The sequence below is a fragment of the Hyla sarda genome, chromosome 1 (assembly GCF_029499605.1).
Source record: "Hyla sarda isolate aHylSar1 chromosome 1, aHylSar1.hap1, whole genome shotgun sequence".
NCBI classification, from domain to species: domain Eukaryota; kingdom Metazoa; phylum Chordata; class Amphibia; order Anura; family Hylidae; genus Hyla; species Hyla sarda.
Window position 1 is genome coordinate 3,192,499 of NC_079189.1, and position 12,345 is coordinate 3,204,843.

General features: G+C 46.4%; 2 protein-coding genes across 2 annotated transcripts in view; one reads left to right on the forward strand and one right to left on the reverse strand.

Annotated features, from left to right (window-relative positions):
• Positions 1-12,345, reverse strand: part of LOC130306231 (uncharacterized) — an 870,792-nt gene that overhangs the window by 74,975 nt on the left and 783,472 nt on the right. The window lies entirely within an intron of this gene.
• The window catches only part of LOC130285919 (zinc finger protein 501-like), a 38,749-nt gene continuing 31,758 nt past the window's right edge, over positions 5,355-12,345 (forward strand). Inside the window, exon 1 of the mRNA XM_056537229.1 lies at positions 5,355-5,415. The gene's annotated coding sequence lies outside the window, so the exon portion shown is untranslated. The remainder of the gene's footprint in view (positions 5,416-12,345) is intronic.

The following is a 12,345-nucleotide window of genomic DNA, read 5'->3' on the forward strand; positions in this document are numbered from 1 at the left end:
GGAAATGTAGATGGGGACAACAATGGTGGAAATGTAGATGGGGACAACAATGGTGGAAATGTAGATGGGGACAACAATGGTGGAAATGTAGATGGGGGACAACAATGGGGGAAATGTAGATGGGGGACAACAATGGTGGAAATGTAGATGGGGGACAACAATGGTGGAAATGTAGATGGGGGACAACAATGGTGGAAATGTAGATGGGGGACAACAATGGTGGAAATGTGGATGGGGGACTGTAACAAACCTCCTCCTCATGTAATCTCCCTACTACTGTGGTGACACACTGTAACAAACCGCCCCTCATGTAATCTCCTTACTACTGGGGTAACACACTGTAACAAACATCCTCCTCATGTAATCTCCTTACTACTGGGGTGACACACTATAACAACCTCCTCCTCATGTAATCTCCTTACTACTGTGGTGACACACTGTAACAACCTCCTCCTCATGTAATCTCCTTACTACTGGGGTGACACACTGTAACAAACCTCCTCCCCATTTAATCTCCTTACTACTGGGGTGACACACTGTAACAAACCTCCTCCCCATTTAATCTCCTTACTACTGGGGTGACACACTGTAACAAACATCCTCCTCATGTAATCTCCTTACTACTGGGGTGACACACTGTAACAACCTCCTCCTCATGTAATCCCCTCACTACTGGGGTGACACACTATAACAACCTCCTCCTCATGTAATCTCCTTACTACTGGGGTGACACACTGTAACAAACCTCCTCCTCATTTAATCTCTTTACTACTGGGGTAACACACTGTAACAAACCCCTTCCTCATGTAATCTCCTTACTACTGGGGTGACACACTGTAACAAACCTCCTCCTCATGTAATCTCCTTACTACTGGGGAGACACACTGTAACAAACCTCCTCCCCATGTAATCTCCTTACTACTGGGGTGACACAATGTAACAAACCTCCTCCTCATGTAATCCCTTACTACTGGGGTGACACACTGTAACAAACCTCCTCCTCATGTAATCTCCTTATTACTGGGGTGACACACTGTAACAAACCTCCTCCTCATGTAATCTCCTCACTACTGGGGTGACACACTGTACCAAACCTCCTTCTCATGTAATCTCCTCACTAATGTGGTGACACACTGTAACAAACCTCCTCCTCAAGTAATCCCCTTACTACTGGGGTGACACACTGTAACAAACCCCATCCTCATGTAATCTCCTTACTAGTGGGGTGACACACTGTAACAAACCTCCTCCTCATGTAATCTCCTTACTACTGGGGTGACACACTGTAACAAAGTTCCTCCTCATGTAATCTCCTTACTACTGGGGTTACACACTGTAACAAACCTCCTCCTCATGTAATCTCCTTACTACTAGGGTGACACACTGTAACAAACCTCCTCCTCATGTAATCTTCTTACTACTGGGGTGACACACTGTAACAAAGTTCCTCCTCATGTAATCCCCTTACTACTGGGATGACACACTGTAACAAACATAGTTACATAGTTACATAGTTAGTATGGTTGAAAAAAGACATACGTCCATCAAGTCCAACCAGGGGATTGAAGTGCAGGGTGTAAGGGGATAAGGGAAAGGGATGTAGTTTTATAATTCTGCATAAGCATTAATGTTATTTTGTTCCAGGAATGTATCTAATCCTGCTTTAAAGCTGTTAATTGTTCCTGCTGTGACCAGTTCCTGAGGTAGACCGTTCCATAAATTCAAAGTCCTCACGGTAAAGAAGGCGTGCCGCCCCTTTAGACTAAACCTTTTCTTCTCCAGACGGAGGGAGTGCCCCCTCGTCCTTTGGGGGGGTTTAACCTGGAACAGTTTTTCTCCATATTTTTTGTATGGGCCATTAATATACTTATATACGTTTATCATATCCCCCCTTAAACGTCTCTTCTCAAGACTAAACAATTGTAACTCCTTTAATCGCTCCTCATAGCTAAGATGTTCCATGCCCCATATTAGTTTAGTCGCGCGTCTCTGCACCCTTTCCAACTCCGCAGTGTCCCTTTTATGAACAGGCGACCAAAACTGAACAGCATATTCCAGGTGAGGCCGTACCAATGCTTTATAAAGGGGGAGTATTATGTCCCTGTCCCTTGAGTCCATGCCTCTTTTTATACATGACAATATCCTGCCGGCTTTGGAAGCAGCAGCCTGACATTGTGCTATTCTGTAGTCTGTGATCTACAAGTCACCCAGATCCTTCTCTACCAGTGACTCTGCCAGTTTAATCCCCCCTAAGACATACGACGCATGCAGGTTATTAGTACCCAGATGCATAACTTTACATTTATCCACATTGAACCTCATTTGCCAAGTGGATGCCCAGACACTTAGTCTATCCAAGTCATCTTGTAACTTATGCACATCCTCTATAGACTGTACCGTGCTACAAAGCTTGGTGTCATCTGCAAAGATAGAAACAGAGCTGTTAATACCATCCTCTATATCATTTATAAATAAATTAAACAGCAGCGGGCCCAGTACTGAACCTTGGGGTCACCACTAATAACCGGGGACCAATCAGAGTACGAATCATTGACCACCACTCTCTGGGTACGATCCATGAGCCAGTGTTCAATCCAGTTACAAACTAAAGTTTCCAAACCCAAAGACCTTAACTTACCTGTCAGACGTCTGTGAGGGACAGTATCAAACGCTTTGGCAAAATCCAGAAACACTATATCCACAGCCCCCCCTCTATATCCACAGCCCCCCTCTATATACACAGCCCCCCCTCTATATACACAGCCCCCCTCTATATACACAGCCATTCCTCTGTCAAGGCTTCTACTCACCTCTTCATAAAAGCAGATTAGATTGGTTTGACAACTTCTATCCTTAGTAAACCCATGCTGGCTATCACTTATAATACAATTATCCCCTATGTATTCCTGTATGTAATCCCTTATAAGTCCTTCAAACAATTTACCCACAATGCACGTTAGACTTACCGGTCTTGAAGATTGGTACCACATTAGCCTTGCGCCAGTCCCTTGGCACAATACCAGACACCAGAGAATCTCTAAATATCATGAACAGGGGTACAGATATTACTGAACTTACCTCTCTAAGAACTCTTGGGTGTAGTCCATCCGGCCCTGGAGATTTGCTTACATTTATATCACTTAACTTACCTTGTACCATCTCTACATTAAGTCAGTTCAGTACATTACATGATGTGTTACCAGCACTGACCTGTACGTGATGTGTTACCAGCACTGACCTGACCAATGTCAGCTCCTTCTTCCATAGTATATACAGAACTAAAGAACCCATTCAGTAGCTCCGCCTTCTCTTGATCGCCTGTGACAACCTCCCCATTATCATTATTAAGGGGTCCTACATGCTCTGTCCTTGTTTTTTTTGTATTTATATATCTAAAAAAATATTTAGGATTAGTTTTGCTTTCTTCGGCCAACTGTCTCTCATTTTGAATTTTTGCTGTTTTTATTACATTTTTACAGATTTTATTAAGCTCTTTGTACTGTTTAAATGTTATAGCTGACCCATCAGATTTGTATTTTTTGAAGGCTATTTTTTTGTTGTTTATTGCTCTTTTAACCTCATTTTTCAGCCATGTAGGATTTAGTTTTAATGGTTTATATTTGTTCCCCTTTGGTATATATTTAGCTGTATAGTTATTTAGAGTTGATTTAAAGATGTCCCATTTACCTTCTGTATCAGTATTTGAGAACCCCTCCCCCCAGTCTATGTCCTGTAGTGCAGATCTCAGCCCAGGGAAGTTTGCCTTTTTAAAGTTATATGTTTTTGCCTTCCCCGTCTGTCTTTGTTTTCTACATTTTAAGTCAAAAGTAACTATATTGTGGTCGCTATTACCAAGGTTTTCCCTCACAGTTACATTACCAACCAGCTCTGCGTTGTTGGAAATGATCAGATCCCACAAGGCATCACTTCTTGTTGGGTCCTCCACAAACTGGCCCATAAAATTATCCTGCAATAAATTTAGGAATTGTCGCCCCTTTGTAGTTTTAGCCAACCCTGGACCCCAATCTATATCTGGATAGTTAAAATCTCCCATTATTACCACTGTACCTGCCCGGGCGGCCCTCTCTATTTGTTTATACAGCCGACCTTCTATCTCTTCAGTGATATTAGGGGGTCTGTAAATTACACCAAATATTATTTTTTCAGTATTTCCCTCCTTTTGTACATCCTCCTCATGTAATCACCTTACTACTGGGGTGACACACTGTAACAAACCTCTTCCTCATGTAATCTCCTTACTACTGGGGTGATACACTGTAACAAACCTCCTCCTCATGTAATCTCCTTACTACTGGGGTGACACACTGTAACAAACCCCATCCTCATGTAATCTCCTTACTACTGGGGTGACACACTGTAACAAACCTCCACCTCATGTAATCTCCTTACTACTGGGGTGACACACTGTAACAAACCTCCTCCTCATGTAATCTCCTTACTACTGGGGTGACACACTGTAACAAACCTCCTCCTCATATAATCTCCTCACTACTGGGGTGACACACTGTAACAAACCTCCTCCTCATATAATCTCATTACTACTGGGGTGACACACTGTAACAAACCTCCTCCTCATGTAATCTCTTTACTACTGGGGTGACACACTGTAACAAACCTCCTCCTCATATAATCTCATTACTACTGGGGTGATACACTGTAACAAACCTCCTCCTCATATAATTTCATTACTACTGGGGTGACACACTGTAACAAACCTCCTCCTCATGTAATCTCTTTACTACTGGGGTGACACACTGTAACAAACCTCCTCCTCATATAATCTCATTACTACTGGGGTGATACTGTAACAAACCCCATCCTCATGTAATCTCCTTACTACTGAGGTGACACACTGTAACAAACCTCCTCCTCATGTAATCTCCTTACTACTGGGGTGACACATTGTAACAAACCTCCTCCTCATGTAATCTCCTCACTACTGGGGTGACACACTGTAACAAACCTCCTCCTCATATAATCTCATTACTACTGGGGTGATACACTGTAACAAACCCCATCCTCATGTAATCTCCTTACTACTGAGGTGACACACTGTAACAACCCTCCTCCTCATGTAATCTGCTTACTACTGGGGTGACACACTGTAACAAACCTCCTCCTCCTCATGTAATCTCCTTACTACTGGGGTGACACACTGTAACAAACCTCCTCCTCATATAATCTCATTACTACTGACTGCCCTTCCAGGACCTGCTCTGTACCTTCTATATGGTGGAGGTGTAGGACCTGTGATGATGTCACAATCATGTGACCAGTACATGTGGGGGCGGAGCTCAGCAGGATAGAGGAGATTGCGGTGAAGGACCTGTGAGGATGATCATGTGACTGGAAAGGGCGGAGCTTATAAATTGATGACGTCACAGAAAGGCTGAGGTGAGTTTCCGTGCAGAAGTTTTGTTACAATGTGTTATCACCAGGGCCGGATGTACTATTAACCATTCGCTGTCGGGTGTGTAGGGAGCAGATGGGGGGGGGGGGGGATTTGTGATGGGAAAATAAATATATAGATTCAAGATAATGGGGGTGGGGAGATAATAGGGGAGGGGAGGGGGAGATAATAGGGGAGGGGGAGATAATGGGGGAGGGGAGAGAGATAATGGGGGAGGGGAGGGAGATAATGGGGGAGGGAGACAATGGGGGAGGGGGAAGATAATGGGAGAGGGGGGATTTTTTGGGGAGGGAAGATAATGGGGGAGGGGGGAGATGGAGGGGAGACAATGGGGGAGGGGGAGATAATGGGGAAGGGGAGATATAGGGGAAGGGGAGATATAGGGGAAGGGGAGATATAGGGGAAGGGGAGATAATGGGGGAGGAGGGAGATAATGGGGGAGGGGGGAGATAATGGGGGAGGGAGTTGTACTTAAAAGCTTAGTGTGATGATTGGCTGCACTTCTCATCACCACCACCAGAGGTCCCTGCACTGTTTACACTCATAGTAAATCACAGTTTGTTCTTTTCTTTAGTTCTTGATACTATGTTGCAAAAAGACCCTGCAAATGCTTAACCATTTCCTTGCTGAAAAGAGGTTTGTTACAGTGTGTCACCCCAGTAGTAAGGAGATTACATGAGGAGGAGGTTGTTACAGTGTGTCACCACAGTAGTAAGGAGATTACATGAGGAGGAGGTTGTTATAGTGTGTCACCCCAGTAGTAAGGAGATTACATGAGGAGGAGGATTGTTACAGTGTGTCACCCCAGTAGTAAGGAGATTACATGAGGAGGATGTTTGTTACAGTGTGTTACCCCAGTAGTAAGGAGATAACATGAGGGGCGGTTTGTTACAGTGTGTCACCACAGTAGAGGAGATTACATGAGGAGGAGGTTTGTTACAGTGTGTCACCCGAGTAGAGGAGATTACATGAGGAGAAGGCTTGTTACAGTGTGTCACCCCAGTAGAGGAGATTACATGAGGAGGAGGTTTGTTAGTGTGTCACCCGAGTAGAGGAGATTACATGAGGAGAAGGCTTGTTACAGTGTGTCACCCCAGTAGAGGAGATTACATGAGGAGGAGGTTTGTTACAGTGTGTCACCCCAGTAGTAAGGAGATTACATGAGGAGGAGGTTTATTACAGTGTTTCAATCCAGTAGTAAGGAGATTACATGAGGAGGAGGTTTGTTACAGTGTGTCACCCCAGTAGTAAGGAGATTACATGAGGAGGAGGTTTGTTACAGTGTGTCACCCCAGTAGTAAGGAGATTACATGAGGAGGAGGTTTGTTACAGTGTGTCACCCCAGTAGTAAGGAGATTACATGAGGAGGAGGTTTGTTACAGTGTGTCACCCCAGTAGTAAGGAGATTACATGAGGAGGAGGTTTGTTACAGTGTGTCACCCCAGTAGTAAGGAGATTACACGAGGAGGAGCTTTGTTACAGTGTGTCACCCCCGTAGTAAGGAGATTACACGAGGAGGAGCTTTGTTACAGTGTGTCACCCCCGTAGTAAGGAGATTACATGAGGAGGAGGTTTGTTACAGTGTGTCACCCCAGTAGTAAGGAGATTACATGGAGGAGGAGGTTTGTTATAGTGTGTCACCCCAGTAGTAAGGAGATTACATGAGGAAGAGGTTTGTTACAGTGTGTCACCCCAGTAGTAAGGAGATTACATGAAGAGGAGGTTTGTTACAGTGTGTCACCCCAGTAATAAGGAGTTTACATGAGGAGAAGGTTTGTTACAGTGTGTCACCACAGTACTAAGGAGATTATATTAGGAGGAGGTTTGTTACAGTGTGTCACCTCAGTAGTAAGGACATTATTTGAGGAGGAGGTTTGTTACAGTGTATCACCCCAGTAGTAAGGAGATTACATGAGGAGGAGGTTTGCTACAGTGTTTCACCCCAGTAGAACAATGCTGGGACATGATACAGTAATGGAGGGGTCTGGTGATGATTAGAGAGGTGACACTGCTGGGACATGATACAGTAATGGAGGGGTCTGGTGATGATTAGAGAGGTGACACTGCTGGGACATTATACAGTAATGGAGGGGTCTGATGATGACTGGAGAGGTGACACTGCTGGGACAATATACAGTAATGGAGGGGTCTGGTGATGACTAGAGAGGTGACACTGCTGGGACATTATACAGTAATGGAGGGGTCTGGTGATGATTAGAGAGGTGACACTGCTGCGACATTATACAGTAATGGAGGGGTCTGGTGATGATTAGAGAGGTGACACTGCTGGGACATGATACAGTAATGGAGGGGTCTGGTGATGATTAGAGAGGTGACACTGCTGGGACATTATACAGTAATGGAGGGGTCTGGTGATGATTAGAGAGGTGACACTGCTGGGACATTATACAGTAATGGAGGGGTCTGATGATGACTGGAGAGGTGACACTGCTGGGACAATATACAGTAATGGAGGGGTCTGGTGATGACTAGAGAGGTGACACTGTTGGGACATTATACAGTAATGGAGGGGTCTGGTGATGATTAGAGAGGTGACACTGCTGCGACATTATACAGTAATGGAGGGGTCTGGTGATGACTGGAGAGGTGACACTGCTGGGACATTATACAGTAATGGAGGGGTCTGGTGATGACTGGAGAGGTGACACTGCTGGGACATTATACAGTAATGGAGGGGTCTGGTGATGACTGGAGAGGTGACACTGCTGGGACATTATACAGTAATGGAGGGGTCTGGTGATGACTAGAGAGGTGACACTGCTGGGACATTATACAGTAATGGAGGAGTCTGGTGATGATTGGAGAGGTGACACTGCTGGGACATTATACAGTAATGGAGGGGTCTGGTGATGACTGGAGAGGTGACCCTGGTGGGACATAATACAGTAATGGAGGGGTCTGGTGATGACTGGAGAGGTGACACTGCTGGGACATTATACAGTAATGGAGGGGTCTGGTGATGACTGGAGAGGTGACACTGCTGGGACATTATACAGTAATGGAGGGGTCTGGTGATGACTGGAGAAGTGACACTGCTGGGACATTATACAGTAATGGAGGGGTCTGGTGATGTCTGGAGAGGTGACACTGCTGGGACATTATACAGTAATGGAGGGGTCTGGTGATTATTGGAGAGGTGACACTGCTGGGACATTATACAGTAATGGAGGGGTCTGGTGATGACTGGAGAGGTGACACTGCTGGGACATTATATACTAATGGAGGGGTCTGGTGATGACTGGAGAGGTGACCCTGCTGGGACATTATACAGTAAAGGAGGGGTCTGGTGATGATTGGAGAGGTGACACTGCTGGGACATTATACAGTAATGGAGGGGTCTGGTGATGATTAGAGAGGTGACACTGCTGGGACATGATACAGTAATGGAGGGGTCTGGTGATGATTAGAGAGGTGACACTGCTGGGACAATATACAGTAATGGAGGGGTCTGGTGATGACTAGAGAGGTGACACTGCTGGGACATTATACAGTAATGGAGGTGTCTGGTTATGACTGGAGAGATGACACTGCTGGGACATTATACAGTAATGGAGGGGTCTGGTAATGACTGGAGAGGTGACACTGCTGGGACATTATACAGTAATGGAGGGGTCTGGTGATGACTGGAGAAGTGACACTGCTGGGACATTATACAGTAATGGAGGGGTCTGGTGATGACTGGAGAGGTGGCACTGCTGGGACATTATACAGTAATGGAGGGGTCTGGTGATGTCTGGAGAGGTGACACTGCTGGGACATTATACAGTAATGGAGGGGTCTGGTGATGACTGGAGAGGTGACACTGCTGGGACATTATACAGTAATGGAGGGGTCTGGTGATGACTAGAGAGGTGACACTGCTGGGACATTATACAGTAATGGAGGGGTCTGGTGATGACTGGAGAGATGACACTGCTGGGACATTATACAGTAATGGAGGGGTCTGGTGATGACTGGAGAGGTGACACTGCTGGGACATTATACAGTAATGGAGGGGTCTGGTGATGACTGGAGAGGTGACACTGCTGGGACATTATACAGTAATGGAGGGGTCTGGCGATGACTGGAGAAGTGACACTGCTGGGACATTATACAGTCATGGAGGGGTCTGGTGATGTCTGGAGAGGTGACACTGCTGGGACATTATACAGTAATGGAGGGGTCTGGTGATTATTGGAGAGGTGACACTGCTGGGACATTATACAGTAATGGAGGGGTCTGGTGATGACTGGAGAGGTGACCCTGCTGGGACATTATACAGTAAAGGAGGGGTCTGGTGATGATTAGAGAGATGACACTGCTGGGACATTATACAGTAATGGAGGGGTCTGGTGATGATTGGAGAGATTACACTACTGGGACATTATATAGTAATGGAGGGGTCTGGTGATGACTGGAGAGGTGACACTGCTGGGACATTATACAGTAATGGAGGGGTCTGGTGATGATTGGAGAGGTGACCCTGCTGGGACATTATACAGTAATGGAGGGGTCTGGTGATTATTGGAGAGGTGACACTGCTGGGACATTATACAGTAATGGAGAGGTCTGGTGATGATTGGAGAGGTGACACTGTTGGGACATTATAAAGTAATGGAGGGGTCTAGTGATGACTGGAGAGGTGACACTGCTGGGACATTATACAGTAATGGAGGGGTCTGGTGATGACGAGAGGTGACACTGCTGGGACATTATACAGTAATGGAGGGTCCTGGTGATGACTGGAGAGGTGACACTGCTGGGACATTATACAGTAATGGAGGGGTCTGGTGATGATTGGAGAGGTGACACTGCTGGGACATTATACAGTAATGGAGGGGTCTGGTGATGACTGGAGAGGTGACACTGCTGGGACATTATACAGTAATTGAGGGGTCTGGTGATGACTGGAGAGGTGACACTGCTGGGACATTATACAGTAATGGAGGGGTCTGGTGATGACTGGAGAGGTGACACTTCTGGGACATTATACAGTAATGGAAGGGTCTGGTGATGACTGGAGAGGTGACACTGCTGGGACATTATACAGTAATGGAGGGGTCAGGTGATGACTGGAGAGGTGACACTGCTGGGACATTATACAGTAATGGAGGGGTCAGGTGATGATTGGAGAGGTGACACTGCTGGGACATTATACAGTAATGGAGGGGTCTGGTGATGACTGGAGAGGTGACACTGCTGGGACATTATACAGTAATGGAGGGGTCTGGTGATGACTGGAGAGGTGACACTGCTGGGACATTATACAGTAATGGAGGGGTCTGGTGATGACTGGAGAGGTGACACTGCTGGGACATTATACAGTAATGGGGGGTCTGGTGATGACTGGAAAGGTGACACTGCTGGGACATTATACAGTAATGAAGGGGTCTGGTGATGACTGGAGAGGTGACACTGCTGGGACATTATACAGTAATGGAGGGGTCTGGTGATGACTGGAGAGGTGACCCTGCTGGACATTATACAGTAATGGAGGGGTCTGGTGATGACTGGAGAGATGACACTGCTGGGACATTATATAGTAAAGGAGGGGTCTGGTGATGACTGGAGAGGTGACCCTGCTGGGACATTATACAGTAATGGAGGGGTCTGGTGATGACTGGAGAGGTGACCCTGCTGGGACATTATACAGTAATGGAGGGGTCTGGTGATGATTGGAGAGGTGACACTGCTGGGACATTATACAGTAATGGGGGGGTCTGGTGATAACTGGAGAGGTGACACTGCTGGGACATTATACAGTAATGGAGGGGTCTGGTGATGACTGGAGAGGTGACACTGCTGGGACATTATACAGTAATGGAGGGGTCTGGTGATGACTGGAGAGGTGACACTGCTGGGACATTATACAGTAATGGAGGGGTCTGGTGATGACTGAAGAGGTGACACTGCTGGGACATTATACAGTAATGGAGGGGTCTGGTGATGATTGGAGAGGTGACACTGCGGGGACATTATACAGTAATGGAGGGGTCTGGTGATGACTGGAGAGGTGACACTGCTGGGAAATTATACAGTAATGGAGGGGTCTGGTGATGATTGGAGAGGTGACCCTGCTGGGACATTATACAGTAATGGAGAGGTGACACTGCTGGGACATTATACAGTAATGGAGAGGTCTGGTGATGACTTGAGAGGTGACACTGCTGGGACATTATACAGTAATGGAGGGGTCTGGTGATGACGAGAGGTGACACTGCTGGGACATTATAAAGTAATGGAGGGGTCTGGTGATGACTGGAGAGGTGACACTGCTGGGACATTATACAGTAATGGAGGGGTCTGGTGATGACTGGAGAGGTGACCCTGCTGGGACATTATACAGTAATGGAGGGTTCTGGTGATGACTGGAGAGGTGACACTGCTGGGACATTATACAGTAATGGAGGGGTCTGGTGATGACTGGAGAGGTGACACTGCTGGGACATTATACAGTAATTGAGGGGTCTGGTGATGACTGGAGAGGTGACACTGCTGGGACATTATACAGTAATGGAGGGGTCTGGTAATGACTGGAGAGGTGACACTGCTGGGACATTATACAGTAATGGAGGGGTCTGGTGATGACTGGAGAGGTGACTCTGCTGGGACATTATACAGTAATGGAGGGGTCTGGTGATGACTGGAGAGGTGACACTGCTGGGACATTATACAGTAATTGAGGGGTCTGGTGATGACTGGAGAGGTGTCACTGCTGGGACATTATACAGTAATGGAGGGGTCTGGTAATGACTGGAGAGGTGACACTGCTGGGACATTATACAGTAATGAAGGGGTCTGGTGATGACTGGAGAGGTGACACTTCTGGGACATTATACAGTAATGGAGGGGTCTGGTGATGACTGGAGAGGTGACACTGCTGGGACATTATACAGTAATGGGGGGTCAGGTGA